Genomic DNA, 12,141 nt, shown 5'->3' with positions numbered 1-12,141 from the left:
AACAAGGACATTCGCTTACATAATCATGATACAGTGGTTAAAATAAGGAGTAATCTGTAGACCTTATTCTGATTTTGTCAGTTATCCCACTAATGTCATTTATAAAAAAGAAAAAGGGTTTTTTTCCCTAGCCCAGGATCCAGTCCTGAATCATACGTTGCATTTAGTTGTCTCTTTGGTCTCTTTTAATCTGGAACAGTTCCTCAATCTTTGTGCTTCATCATTGTGACTTTTTATAGTGTAGAGGCCATTTATTTTGTAGTGTATTACTTGAGTTAGGTTTATCTGATGTTTTCTCATAATTAGATTCAGGTTTTGCATTTTAGCAAGACTAGCAGCACAGGAATAATGTGTCTTGTTAATAAACCATATCAGGAGATACATGATGTCTACTTTATCCTATTGCTTGTGATGTTAACTTTGATTACTTGGTCTGTCAGGTTTCTCCATTATAGAAGATACTTATCTTTTGGGAAAATATTTTATAGTTGTATAAATAGTTTGTTTCTATCAAAGTTTCACCTACTAATTTAGCATTCACTGATAATTCTTACAAGAAACATTTATTACTATGGTTGCTGCCAAATGGTGGTTTTCTATTTCCTCATTTATTCTACATTTATCAGTTGGCATTCTGCTGTGTGGAAGAGCTTTCTCATGTCCCTCATTTTTTACTTGTTGATAAATATCATTGTGGACTCTTGGAGTCCTATTTGATTATTCCCAACCCTTTGGGATAAATTAATCAAGGAATCCATCAGTTCCAAGAAAATCATGAAATCACACCAGCTGATTCAGAATACAGCCATCTCCTAGGGTGTCAGACTATTTATAATTATAGTTTTCTTTTATAAAAACCTGCTAAAACTGAACTTGTTCTTAATCATTTAAAATAGAGACTATAAATAATAAATTTCAGGAATGAACTTAAAAAATCAGAGGTAACGAGAAAGCTATGATTTGCTTATAATCCATGAGGTTTATTGTGTGTTTGGGGAGAAAGTGGGATGGAATGGGGGGAAATCTCTCAGAAAAAAGCTGCTATAAAATTAGGGCTGAGAATTTTTATAAAAATTAAAATTCCTAACAGCTTTAAAATTCATTCACGAAGTGCCCATTTCATTAGTCATTAAGGAAATGCAAATAAAATCACAATGCAATACCATTACACCCTTACCAACATGGCTTAAATGAAAAAAAAGAAAATTTCAACATGTTGACAAGAATGTGGAGGAACTCAGATACTGCTTCGGGGAGTGTAAATTCATATTACCATTTGAATGGTATTACTATTTAGCAGATTCCGCTAAAACTGAACACACATATAACCCAGACCAAGCATTTACACTCCTTAGTATATATCCAACAGAAATGCATCATCTTGACCAAATATATGCACAAGAATGTTATCACAACATTATTGCTAATAACCCAAAATGGAATTTATTTTAGTTTTCCCTGTAAGAGGGTGGGTGTGTGAGTAATGACTGGAAGGGTGTCACGAGGGGAGGTTCAAAGGAGTAGTCATGTTGTTTCTCAATTCATGGTTCCTTTTATTTTATGAAAATTAATGTTGTTTGGATCTTTTTCTCTATACTTATAGTACAGTTCAGTATAATTCATTTTCTATTTGTTTTCCTGTAAGAATTTCTGTAGGCAAGAAAAGTATACACACAGAGAGCCCCCATAAAAATAATGAAACTAAGACCTTCATTTCCCATTGTAACAGATGAATATAAGACCATCCCACATTTGTAAATGCTGTATAATTTTCATGTAGTCTTCAGAACCCCTCAACAGCTGCACAAGGAAGGTCAGGTGTTAGAGGAATGACCACATATCCTGATTGACACCTATAATTCCAGCATAATTATTAATAATGTATTCTGATTTAATGATACATTTTTACTTTATAGATGAGGAAACAAGAGCCCCTAAGGTTAAATGATTGCGTATGATTAATAGGTAGTGTGCCCAGAACTCAAAGCAAGAACTTTTGTGTGGGTATCACTGACACTACCTTGAGGGAGTAGTGGACACATACAATTGGACACACACTGAAGACTTTCACTCTGACCTGATCCTTGAGACTTTGGATCTCCACAGCCCAAACTCCAGCCTTTGCTCTGTGGAAGTGGTAACCAAAATTGTAAAAGAGAGTTCCTCAGACTCTTATTAGTATGACTGCTTTCTGTCCTCTGCCTGCTGTGTCTCTGGTTTCATATGTAAGTCTTAGATTGTCCCCTGGACCTCAGCCCTGCTTTCTGGACCCCTTGGCCTTTAAGAACCTAGCCTTCTGTGATGACCCATTGTTTGTGCCACTGTGCATTCTTCCATTAGTCCCAGCCTTTGTCCAAAATGTATATCCTTGATTATCTACAGTACAACTTGTAGACTATCAATACACGATATTTTCCAATCTCCACAGGAAAATGAGAGGAAGTTGGCTAAGAGTAAATTGTATCTGAGACACAATTGATTCTATTAAATATAATTTTAAAAATTATCGTAGTTGGACTTAGTCAAGATGATGAAGTAGGTAAAACTCCTGTGCTTACTTCCTCTCACGATCCAGTCAAAATTAGAACTAAATTATAGAACCATCATTACAAATCACCTGAAGACTAGTTGAACAGAAGTCCTATAATTGAGGATATAGAGAAGCAGCCATGTTGAGACTGGTAGGAGGGGCGGAGATGTGGAATGGGCAGGTCCCACACCCAAGGTGTGGCAATTAAGAATCAGGAGAGATTGATTGCAAAGGTCCCCTCTGAGAAGCAAGGGGTCACAGCTCTACACTGGGTTCCCTAGCCAGGGAGCCAGTGCTGAGGAGTTCGCATAACATCTGTTCTTAGAGGCCCAGTGCACAGAAACACTTGCTCTAAGCTCCAGATGAGGGGCAGCAGCTTGGAAAGCACCAAGGACACCCGTAGAGGAACTAAATTGACCAACTTCAGGGCAAAGGCTAGAGGGGCAAGGGTCAAGGCAGCTATTTTTGGGGACAGAAGTGCTGACAGCAGCCATTGTTCCCTTTTTGAGTTTGTCTTCCACACAGCCATCTCAGCGCAGGTATGCACCAAATCTGTGCTCTCCATTAACCTGCTAATAGCATTTGCACCCCACTGGTGAATCACTGAGACTCGGCCCCACTCAACTCACTCGCCTGACCTGAGTCTCTTCCAGCAGCTCCTCTACACCAGCAGCCTGCCTCAGCTCCTGCTGTGGAATTTCCCAAAATCTCTCAAAGGTCACAAATTCCAAAGAAGCAGTAGCCAGCCTTGGCAAGCCTTGTAGCTCTTGCTAAGCAGCCACAAGCCGAGCAAGTGGTGAAGGGTCTCAAAAGGGTCTCAACTTGCATTGTAAATCCCATCAGGCATAAGCAGTGGCCAGTCTTGCCCAGGAACATAGCTTCAACCAAGTGGCCATAAGCCCAGCACAAGTGGCAGCTGGTCTCAGCTCACATGATTAAGCCAAAGGGTCCAAAGCCTGGCACTAGTAGGAGCCAGCCTTGGTTCCCAGTATATTCCCTCCCAAATGCCTCTAAGCCCAGCATAAGCAGAAATCAACCACAGATCACTTTGTAGCTCCTACCAAGTGGCCCCAAACGCAGCACAAATGGCAGCTGAACTTGACCTGCACCAGAGCCCCTCCTGAGGCTCCAGTCCAAATACACCCAGTGGCTGGCTTCAGATCACACTAGCACCACTCAACCATCTCCACAAACAACACCCCAAAGGGCACACTTGGCTAGTGCCGGAGCCCTGCTAAAGCGACTCCTGCTCCATGGGGTCAGTCCCCACACAACAGTTCATCCCCTATAGTCATGGCCAGCCCTCACAGCCACTCAACAAGAGAGTCAATACTCACTGACATACCAACAGTAATCGAGACCCAACTACAGCAGGAGGGCACACCCAACCCACACAGGAGATACCCCTGGATCACTTGGATCAGGTGACCAGAGAGACTGTGCCACTGAGCCCCATAGGACACCTTCTGCATAAGGCCACTCTGTCAAGACTAGGAGACACAGCAGATATAATACATAGAAACAAAGAGGAAGTCAGCCAAAATGAGGAGACAAAGAAACACGTCTCAAATGAAAGAACAGGACAAAACTTCCCCCTGAAAAGAACTAAATGAAATGGAAACGTATCATCTACAGATACACAATTCAAAACACTGGTTATAAGGATGCCCAATGAACTTAGGGGAAAAATAGACAAACTGAGAACATACACAAAGAGATAGAAACCATCAAAAAAGAGCCAGTCAGAAATGAAGAATACAGTACATGAAATGAATATACTAGAGGGAATCAACATAAATTAGATGAAGCAGATCTAATCAGTGATCTTCAAGAGGGGGTAGCAGAAAACAACCAATCAGAACAACAGAAAGTAAAAAGAATTTTAAAAAGTGACAATACTTTAATGGACCTTGTGACAACATCAGGTGTACCAGCATTCGCATCATAGGGGTACCAGAAGAAGAAGAAAGAGAAAACCCGTTTGAAAAATAATCACTGAAAACTTCCTTACAAGTCCAGGAAGTTCAGAGAGTCCCAGACAAGATGAACCCAAACAAGAACACACCAAGACACATCATATGTAAAATGTCAAATTTAAAGGCCAAGGGAGAATCTTAAAAGTATCAAGAGAAAAGCAGTTATGTAGAAGGGAGATTCCATAAGACTATTAGCTAATTTCTCAATAGAAACTTTGCAGGCCAAAGGGAATGACATGAAATATTCAAATTGCTGAAAGATAAAGACCTCCAACCAAGATTACTTTACTCAGCAAGGCTATCTTTTAGAATCAAAGGAGAGATAAAGAGTTTCCCAGACAAGAAAAAGCTAAAGGAGTTCATCACTACTACACCAGTATTACAAGGTATGTTAATGGAATTCTTTCATGTAGAAAAGAGCAAAATAAAAATAAGAAAATATAGGAAAGAAAAAAATGCTAACCAACAAAGACAGACAGTAAAAACATTGGATCAACCAACTGTAAAGCTAGTACAAAGGTTAAAAGACAGAAGTAAGAAGATCATGTGTAATTACAACAGTAAATACAAGATACACACGAACACAGAAGTAAAAATGACAAAAACATAAGTGTGGATGGGGGGTGAGTAAAAATAGCAGTGATTTTAGAATGTGTTCAAACTTAAGCAACCATCAGCTTTATACTGCTATGAACATCTCTTGGTATATATAAAGTACATGATAACGACAAACCAAGAATCTGTGAGATTTACAAGAAATAAAGAAAAAGGAAACCAAACATAACACTATAGAAAGTCAACATACAAGAGAATAAAAAAGGAACAGAATGGCAAAAACAATCAGAAAACAATTAATAAAATAGAATAACTATGTACACGTCAATAATTACATTAAAAGTAAATGGACTAAATGCTCCAATCAAATGAAATAGGTTGCCTGAATGGACGAAAAAACAAGACCCATACATATGCTGCCTATAAGAGACTGACTTCAGTTAGAGAGATACAGAATGAAAGTAAAAGAATGGAAAAAGAGACATTTCATGCAAATAGTTAAAAAAAAAATAAGTTGGAGTAGCAATACTTAAAGCAGAAAAAAAAACAGACTTTAAAACAAAATGTAACAAGAGATAAAGAGGGCATTTCATAATGACAAATCGATCAATCCAACAAGAGGATATAACTCTTGTAAACATCTGCATAGCCAACAATGGAGCACCTAAACACATAATGCAGTAAAGGGAGAGAGCAACAGTAATACAATACACAATACAGTGGGGTAATTTAACACCACACTGACACCAATAGATAGATCATCCAGATAGAAAATCAACATGGAAACAGTGGCCTTAAATGACACATTAGAGCAGATGTACTTAATTATTTTTAGGACATTTCACCCAAAAGCAGCCGAATGTACATTCTTTTCAAGTGCACATGGAACATTTTCCAGGATAGACCATATGTTAGGTCACAAAATAAGTCTCAGTAAATTTAAGACTAAAATCATAAAGCATCATCTCTGATCAAAGGGTATGAAACTAGAAATGAATTACAAAAAGAAAACTGATAAACACATGGAAGCTAAATAACATGGTACTAAATAATGAATAGGTTAATAATAAGATCAAGGAAGAAATCAAAGATACCTTGAAATAAAAGAAAATGAAAATACGATGACACAAAAATCTATGGGACACAGTGAAAGCAGTCCTGTGAGGTAATACAGGCCTACCTCTCAGAAACAAAGAAAAAAAATCTCAAACAATCTAAAGGAACTAGAAAAAGAAAAATAAAGCCCAAAGTACATAAAAAGGAAGAGTAAATAAGAGTAGGAATACATGAACTAGAGTCTTAAAAAACAAAACCATCAACAAAACTAAAAGCTGGATCTTTGAAAAGATAAACAAAATTGATAAACCTTAGCCAGACTCATCAAGAAATAAATAAAATCAGAACTGAAAGAGAACTGATACCTGACGTCACAGAAATACAAATAATCATTTAAAATACTATAAACAATTATATGCCAACAAATTGGACAATCTGGAAGAAATGGAGAGATTCCTAGAAACATACAATTTTGTACAACTGAATCAGGAAGAAACAAAATCTGAACAGACTGATAAATACTAACAAAATCAAATCAGTAATCAAATTACCCAGCAAACAAAAATCCTGGACCAGATGGTTTCACAGGTTAATTTTACCAAACATTCAAAGAAGAATTAATACCTATCTTTCTCAAACTATTCCAAAAAATTAAAGAGGATAGAAGGCTCCCAAACTCATTTTACGAGACCAACATTACTTTGATACCAAAACCAAAAAAAACATCAGAAAAAAAGAAAATTATAGGCCAATATTTCTGATGAACAGAAGTCCTCAACAAAATATTAGCAAGCTGAATTAAGCAATACATTAAAAAGATCCTACACCAGGATCAAGTGAGATTTATTCATGATATGCAAGTTTGATTCAGTATCTGAAAATCAATTAATATGACACACCACTTAAGCAAACTGAAGAATAAAAATATTGTGATTATCTCAATATATGCAGAAAAAGCATTTGACAATATCCAGCATCCATTTGTGATGAAATTTTTCAGCAAAATTGCGATAGATGGAACATACCTCAATAGAATAAAGGCCATATATGACAAATCCATAGCTAACATCACACTCAACAGTGAAAAGCTGAAAGGCTTCTCTTTAAGTTCGGAAACAAGAAAAGGATGTCTAATTTCACTGTTTTTGTTCAACATAGTATTGCAAGCCCTGGCCACAGCAAACAGGCAAGGAAAAGAAATAAAAGGCATCCACATTGGAAGGGAAGAAGTAAAACTGTCATTATTTGCAGATGACATGATATTATAAAAGAGAATCCTAAAGATTCCATCAAAAAACTATTAGAACTAATACATGAATTAGTTAAGGTAGCAGGATACAAAATTAATATTCAGAAATCAATTGCATTCTTATACACTAATAACAAAAAATCAGAAAGAGAAATTAATCACAAAGAATAAAATACCTAGGAATAAATTTAACCAAGGAGGTAAAAGACCTGTACTCGAAAAAGTATAAGATATTGAAAAAAGAAATTGAAGGAGATATAACTAATATAAGAATATACTGTGCTCGTGGATAGGAAGAATTAACATTGTTCAAATGATCATACTACCCAAAGCAGTCTACAAGATTCAGTGCAATCCTTATCAAAATACCAATGGCATTTTCACAGAACTAAAACTGGTAATCCTAAAATTTACACAGAACCACAAGAGGCTCTGAATAGCCACAGCAATCATGAGAAAGAAGAACAAAGTTGGAGGTATCATGCTACCTGATACCAAACTATACCACAAGGATATAGTAATTAAAACAGCATGGTACTGGCATAAAAACAGATACATAGATCAGTGGAACAGAATAGAGAGCCCAGAAATAAACCCATGCCCCTATTGTCAATTAATCTATAATGAAAGAGGCAAGAATATACAATAAAGACAGTCTTTTTAATAAATGGTGTTAGGGAAACTGGACAGATACATTTAAAAAAATGAAACTAGACTACTTTGTTACACCATACACAAGCATAAACTCAAAATGGGGTAAAGACTTAAATATTAAGACCCGAAACTATAAAACTCCTAGAAGAACACAGGCAGCAAACTCTGACATTGCTCTTAGTAATACACACACACACACACACACACACACACACACACACACACGTGTGTGTGTTTATATCAACTCAGGGAAGGGAAACAAAAAATAAACAAATGGGACTACTAAAAGTTTTTGCTCAGCAAAAGAAACCATCAACAAGATGAAAAGACAACCTACTGAATGGGAGAAGATATTTGCCAGTGATACATCACTAATCCTTAGAGAAATGCAAATCAAAACCACAGTGAAATATCACCTCACACCTGTCAGAATGGCTATGAGCAATAAATCAACAAACGAGTGTTGGTGAAGATACGGAGAAAAGGGAACCCTTGTGTATTGTTGGTGGCATTGTAAATTGGTGCAGCTGCTGTGGAAAACAGTATGGAGGGTCTTAAAATTAAAAATATGACTACCATATGATGTAGCACTTGCACTTGGTATTTATCTGAAGAAATTCAAAAAGTTACATGCACCCTTATGTTAGCTGCAGCATTATTTACAATAGCCAAGATATGGAAACAACTTAAGTGTCCATCGATAGACAAATGAATAAAGAAGAGGTGGTACATATATACAATGGACTATTATTCATTCATAAAAATGAACGAAATCTTGCCATTTCTGACAACATGGATGGACCTAGAGGGTATTATACTAAGTGAAATAACTCAGAGAAAGATAATTACCATGTGATTTCACTTGTATGCAGAATCTAAAACACAAAATAAATGAACAAAACAGACTCCTAGAAACAGAGAACAGATGGGAGGAGGGTTGGGGAGATGAGTGAAAACAGTGAAGAAATTAAGTACAGATTTATGCTTCCGCTCAAGAGGGTGGAATAGGTAAACACTATGCTTGCCTCTTCTCACAACCACATCAAAATTACAACTAAACTACAGAATGGCCATTATCAGGAGTTGCCAGGGGTCTCGCTAAACAGAGCTCCTACATACCTCTTGCTGAGCAGCCTCAAGCCCAGTGGCAGCCAGCCTCAGTTTGCAGCTTGGCCTCTTGAGGCACTTCTAAGCCCAGCATGGGTGGTGGCCATATGTGGATTGCTTGGTGGCTCATGCCAGGTGACCCCAGGCAGGGTGCAGGCTGCAGATGAACTTGGCCTGTGGCAAGGTCCCTCCCAGGAGACCCCAGCCTGCACACTTTGTGGCCAGCTCCAGTCTGAACCAGAGTATCACCTGGGGTCACATCTGAGGACAATACACCCAAAATGCAGACTTGGAAGTCACCAGAGCCCTGCTAAAGCAAATCCTACTCAGAAGGGTCAGCCCCTGCAATTTAGCTCTTCCAATGGTCATGGTCAGTCATCACAACCAATCAGCCTGAGGGTCAATCCCTCCCATTGACAAACAAACAGCAGCCAAGGCTCAACTATAACAAGAAGGCATACACAACCCATACAAGGGACATAACCTGGAGCACCAGACTCAGGTGACCAGGGAAGACTGTGCCACTGGGACCCTCAGCACATGTACTAAGACCACTCTACTAAGACCGGTAGACATAGGAGCCTTACCTAATATATAGAAACAAACACAAGTAGGCAGCCAAAATGGGAAGACAAGAAACATGTCCAAAATGAAAGAACAGAACAAAGCTCTAGAGAAAGAACTAAACAAAATAAAGACAAGCAGTCTACCAGATGCAGAGTTCAAAACACTTGTTATAAGGATTCTAAATGAACTCAGGGGAAGAGTAGATGGAACTCAGTGAGAACTTTAACAAAGAGATAGAAAACATAAAAGTGGAAACAAATTATAAAAAAGAACCAGTCAGAAATGAAGAATACAATAACTGAAATGAAGAGTAACTAAGGAGGGGTAAACAGTAGATTAGATGAAGCAGGGGATCGAATCAGTGATTTATAAGATAAAGTAGTAGACAATCCAGTTAGAACAGCAAGAAAAAGAATCCAAAAAAAATCAGGATAGTTCAAGGGGCATCCAGGACAACATCATGCATACCAACATTCACATCAAAGGGGTACCAGAAGGAGAAGAGTGAGAGCAAGAAATTGAAAACCTATTTCAAGAAATAATGACAAAAAACTTCCCTAACCTGGTGAAGGAGATAGACATACAAGCCCAGGGAGCATAGAGAATCCCAAACAAGAGGAACGCAAAGAGGCCCACGCCAAGACACATCATAATTAAAATGCCAAGGGGTAAAGACAGAGAATCTTAAAAGCAGCAGGAGAAAAAGTTAGTTACCTACAAGTTTGCTCCATAAGACTGTCATTTGATTTCTCAATAGAAGGGATAGGCAGAAATATTCAAAGTGATGAAAAGTAAGGACCTACAACCAAGATTACCCAGCAAATCTTTCATTTAGAATTGAAGGACAGATAAAGAGCTTCCCAGACAAGAGAACGCTAAAGGTGTTCATCACCACCAAGCCAGTATTAAAAGAACTGTTAGAGGGACTTGTTTAAAAAGGATAAAAAGATTAAAAATATGAATAAAATGGCAATAACTACATATCTATCAACAAACTATTTCAAATAAAAAAGGATTAAATGCTCCAATCAAAAGATGGTGGCTGAATGGATAACAAAACACATGTGCTGCCTACAAGAGACTCAATTCAGACAGACACACACAGACTGAAAGTAAAGGGATGAAAAAAGAAGTTGCATGAAAGTGGAAACAAACAAATGAAAAGCTGGGGTAGCAATAGTTACACCAGACAACACAGACTTTAAAACAAAGGTTATAATGAGGCAAAAGACCCAGTTATCTCACTTCTGGGTATTTATCTGAAGGAACTCAAAACTCCACTTTGAAGAGACATGTGAATCCATACGTTCATTGCAGCATTATTTACAGTAGCCAAGATATGGAGGCATCATGGGTGTCCATCAATGGATAAATGGATAAAGAGGTTACACACACACACACACACTGGATTATCACTCAGCCATAAAAAGAATGAAATCTTGCCATCTGTAATATGGATGGACCTAGAGGGTATTGTGCTGAGTAGAGTAAGTCAGATAAAGATGTCATATGTGGAATCTAGAGAACAGGACAAACAACAGAATCAAGCTCATAGATAAAGAGAGCATTTTGACGGTTGTCAAATTGGGTAGAGGGTGGAAAGGAGAGGGGATTAAGAGGTACAAATTGGTAGTTACAAAATAGTCATGGGAATGTAAAGTACAGCATCAGGAATATAGTCAGTAGTACTATATTTATCAAGGTGATCACTTCGTAAGTTATATAAATGTCTAATCACTGTATTGTACGTACACCTGAAACTAATATAATGTATGTCAACTATAATTGAAAAAATATGTAATAAAAAAGTCCAAATGGCAGTTACAAAACAGTCGAGGGGGAGTATAGTATAGGGAATATAGTCTGTAATATTGTAATAACCATGTGTGGTGTCAAATGGGTACTGGACTTATTGGGGATCACTTCTGTTATGTTTAATCACTGTGTTGTACACCTGAAACATGTCAACTGTAATTGAAAAATAAATTTAAAATATATCAAAAAATTTTATGTGCACATGGAAAAGAATGGAAAAGACAAAGGAAACAACTGTAGACCAAAATGACAACAGTTGGGTGTGTTAATGTGATAGTATTAGGTGGAGTTTTTTTTCTACTTTGTTACTGTTTTAATATTGCTTTTATAATATAGATTTCTCACCAAGTTTACAATGCAGCATTTATTTCTACTTTGTAAGGATACAGGTTACTTTTAATTTTGACCATTATCTGAGAGCCTTCTATAAATTATCTTAGTGCTTCTAAGAAAATTATACTACTCCCTGCCTTTTCACTTCTAATGAAGTCCTTTCTTAGAGCAACATGCAGTCACTTAGCTATAAGAGCCTCAGCAAAGCACAAATAGCTGCATTAGCTTTTCAAAATTATCCTTAAGGAAACATAATTGATAGGCAATTCTTGTCGATTGTCTTAAATTTTTTTGATTTA

General features: G+C 37.3%; 1 protein-coding gene across 4 annotated transcripts in view; it reads left to right on the top strand.

The window, feature by feature from the left end:
* Positions 1–12,141, top strand: part of ICA1L (islet cell autoantigen 1 like) — a 71,418-nt gene that overhangs the window by 54,570 nt on the left and 4,707 nt on the right. The window lies entirely within an intron of this gene.

This window comes from Pteropus alecto, unplaced genomic scaffold (genome assembly GCF_000325575.1).
Source record: "Pteropus alecto unplaced genomic scaffold, ASM32557v1 scaffold3, whole genome shotgun sequence".
NCBI classification, from domain to species: domain Eukaryota; kingdom Metazoa; phylum Chordata; class Mammalia; order Chiroptera; family Pteropodidae; genus Pteropus; species Pteropus alecto.
Note: the sequence above shows the minus strand (reverse complement) of the source record. Positions and strands in the feature narration are given on the sequence as shown.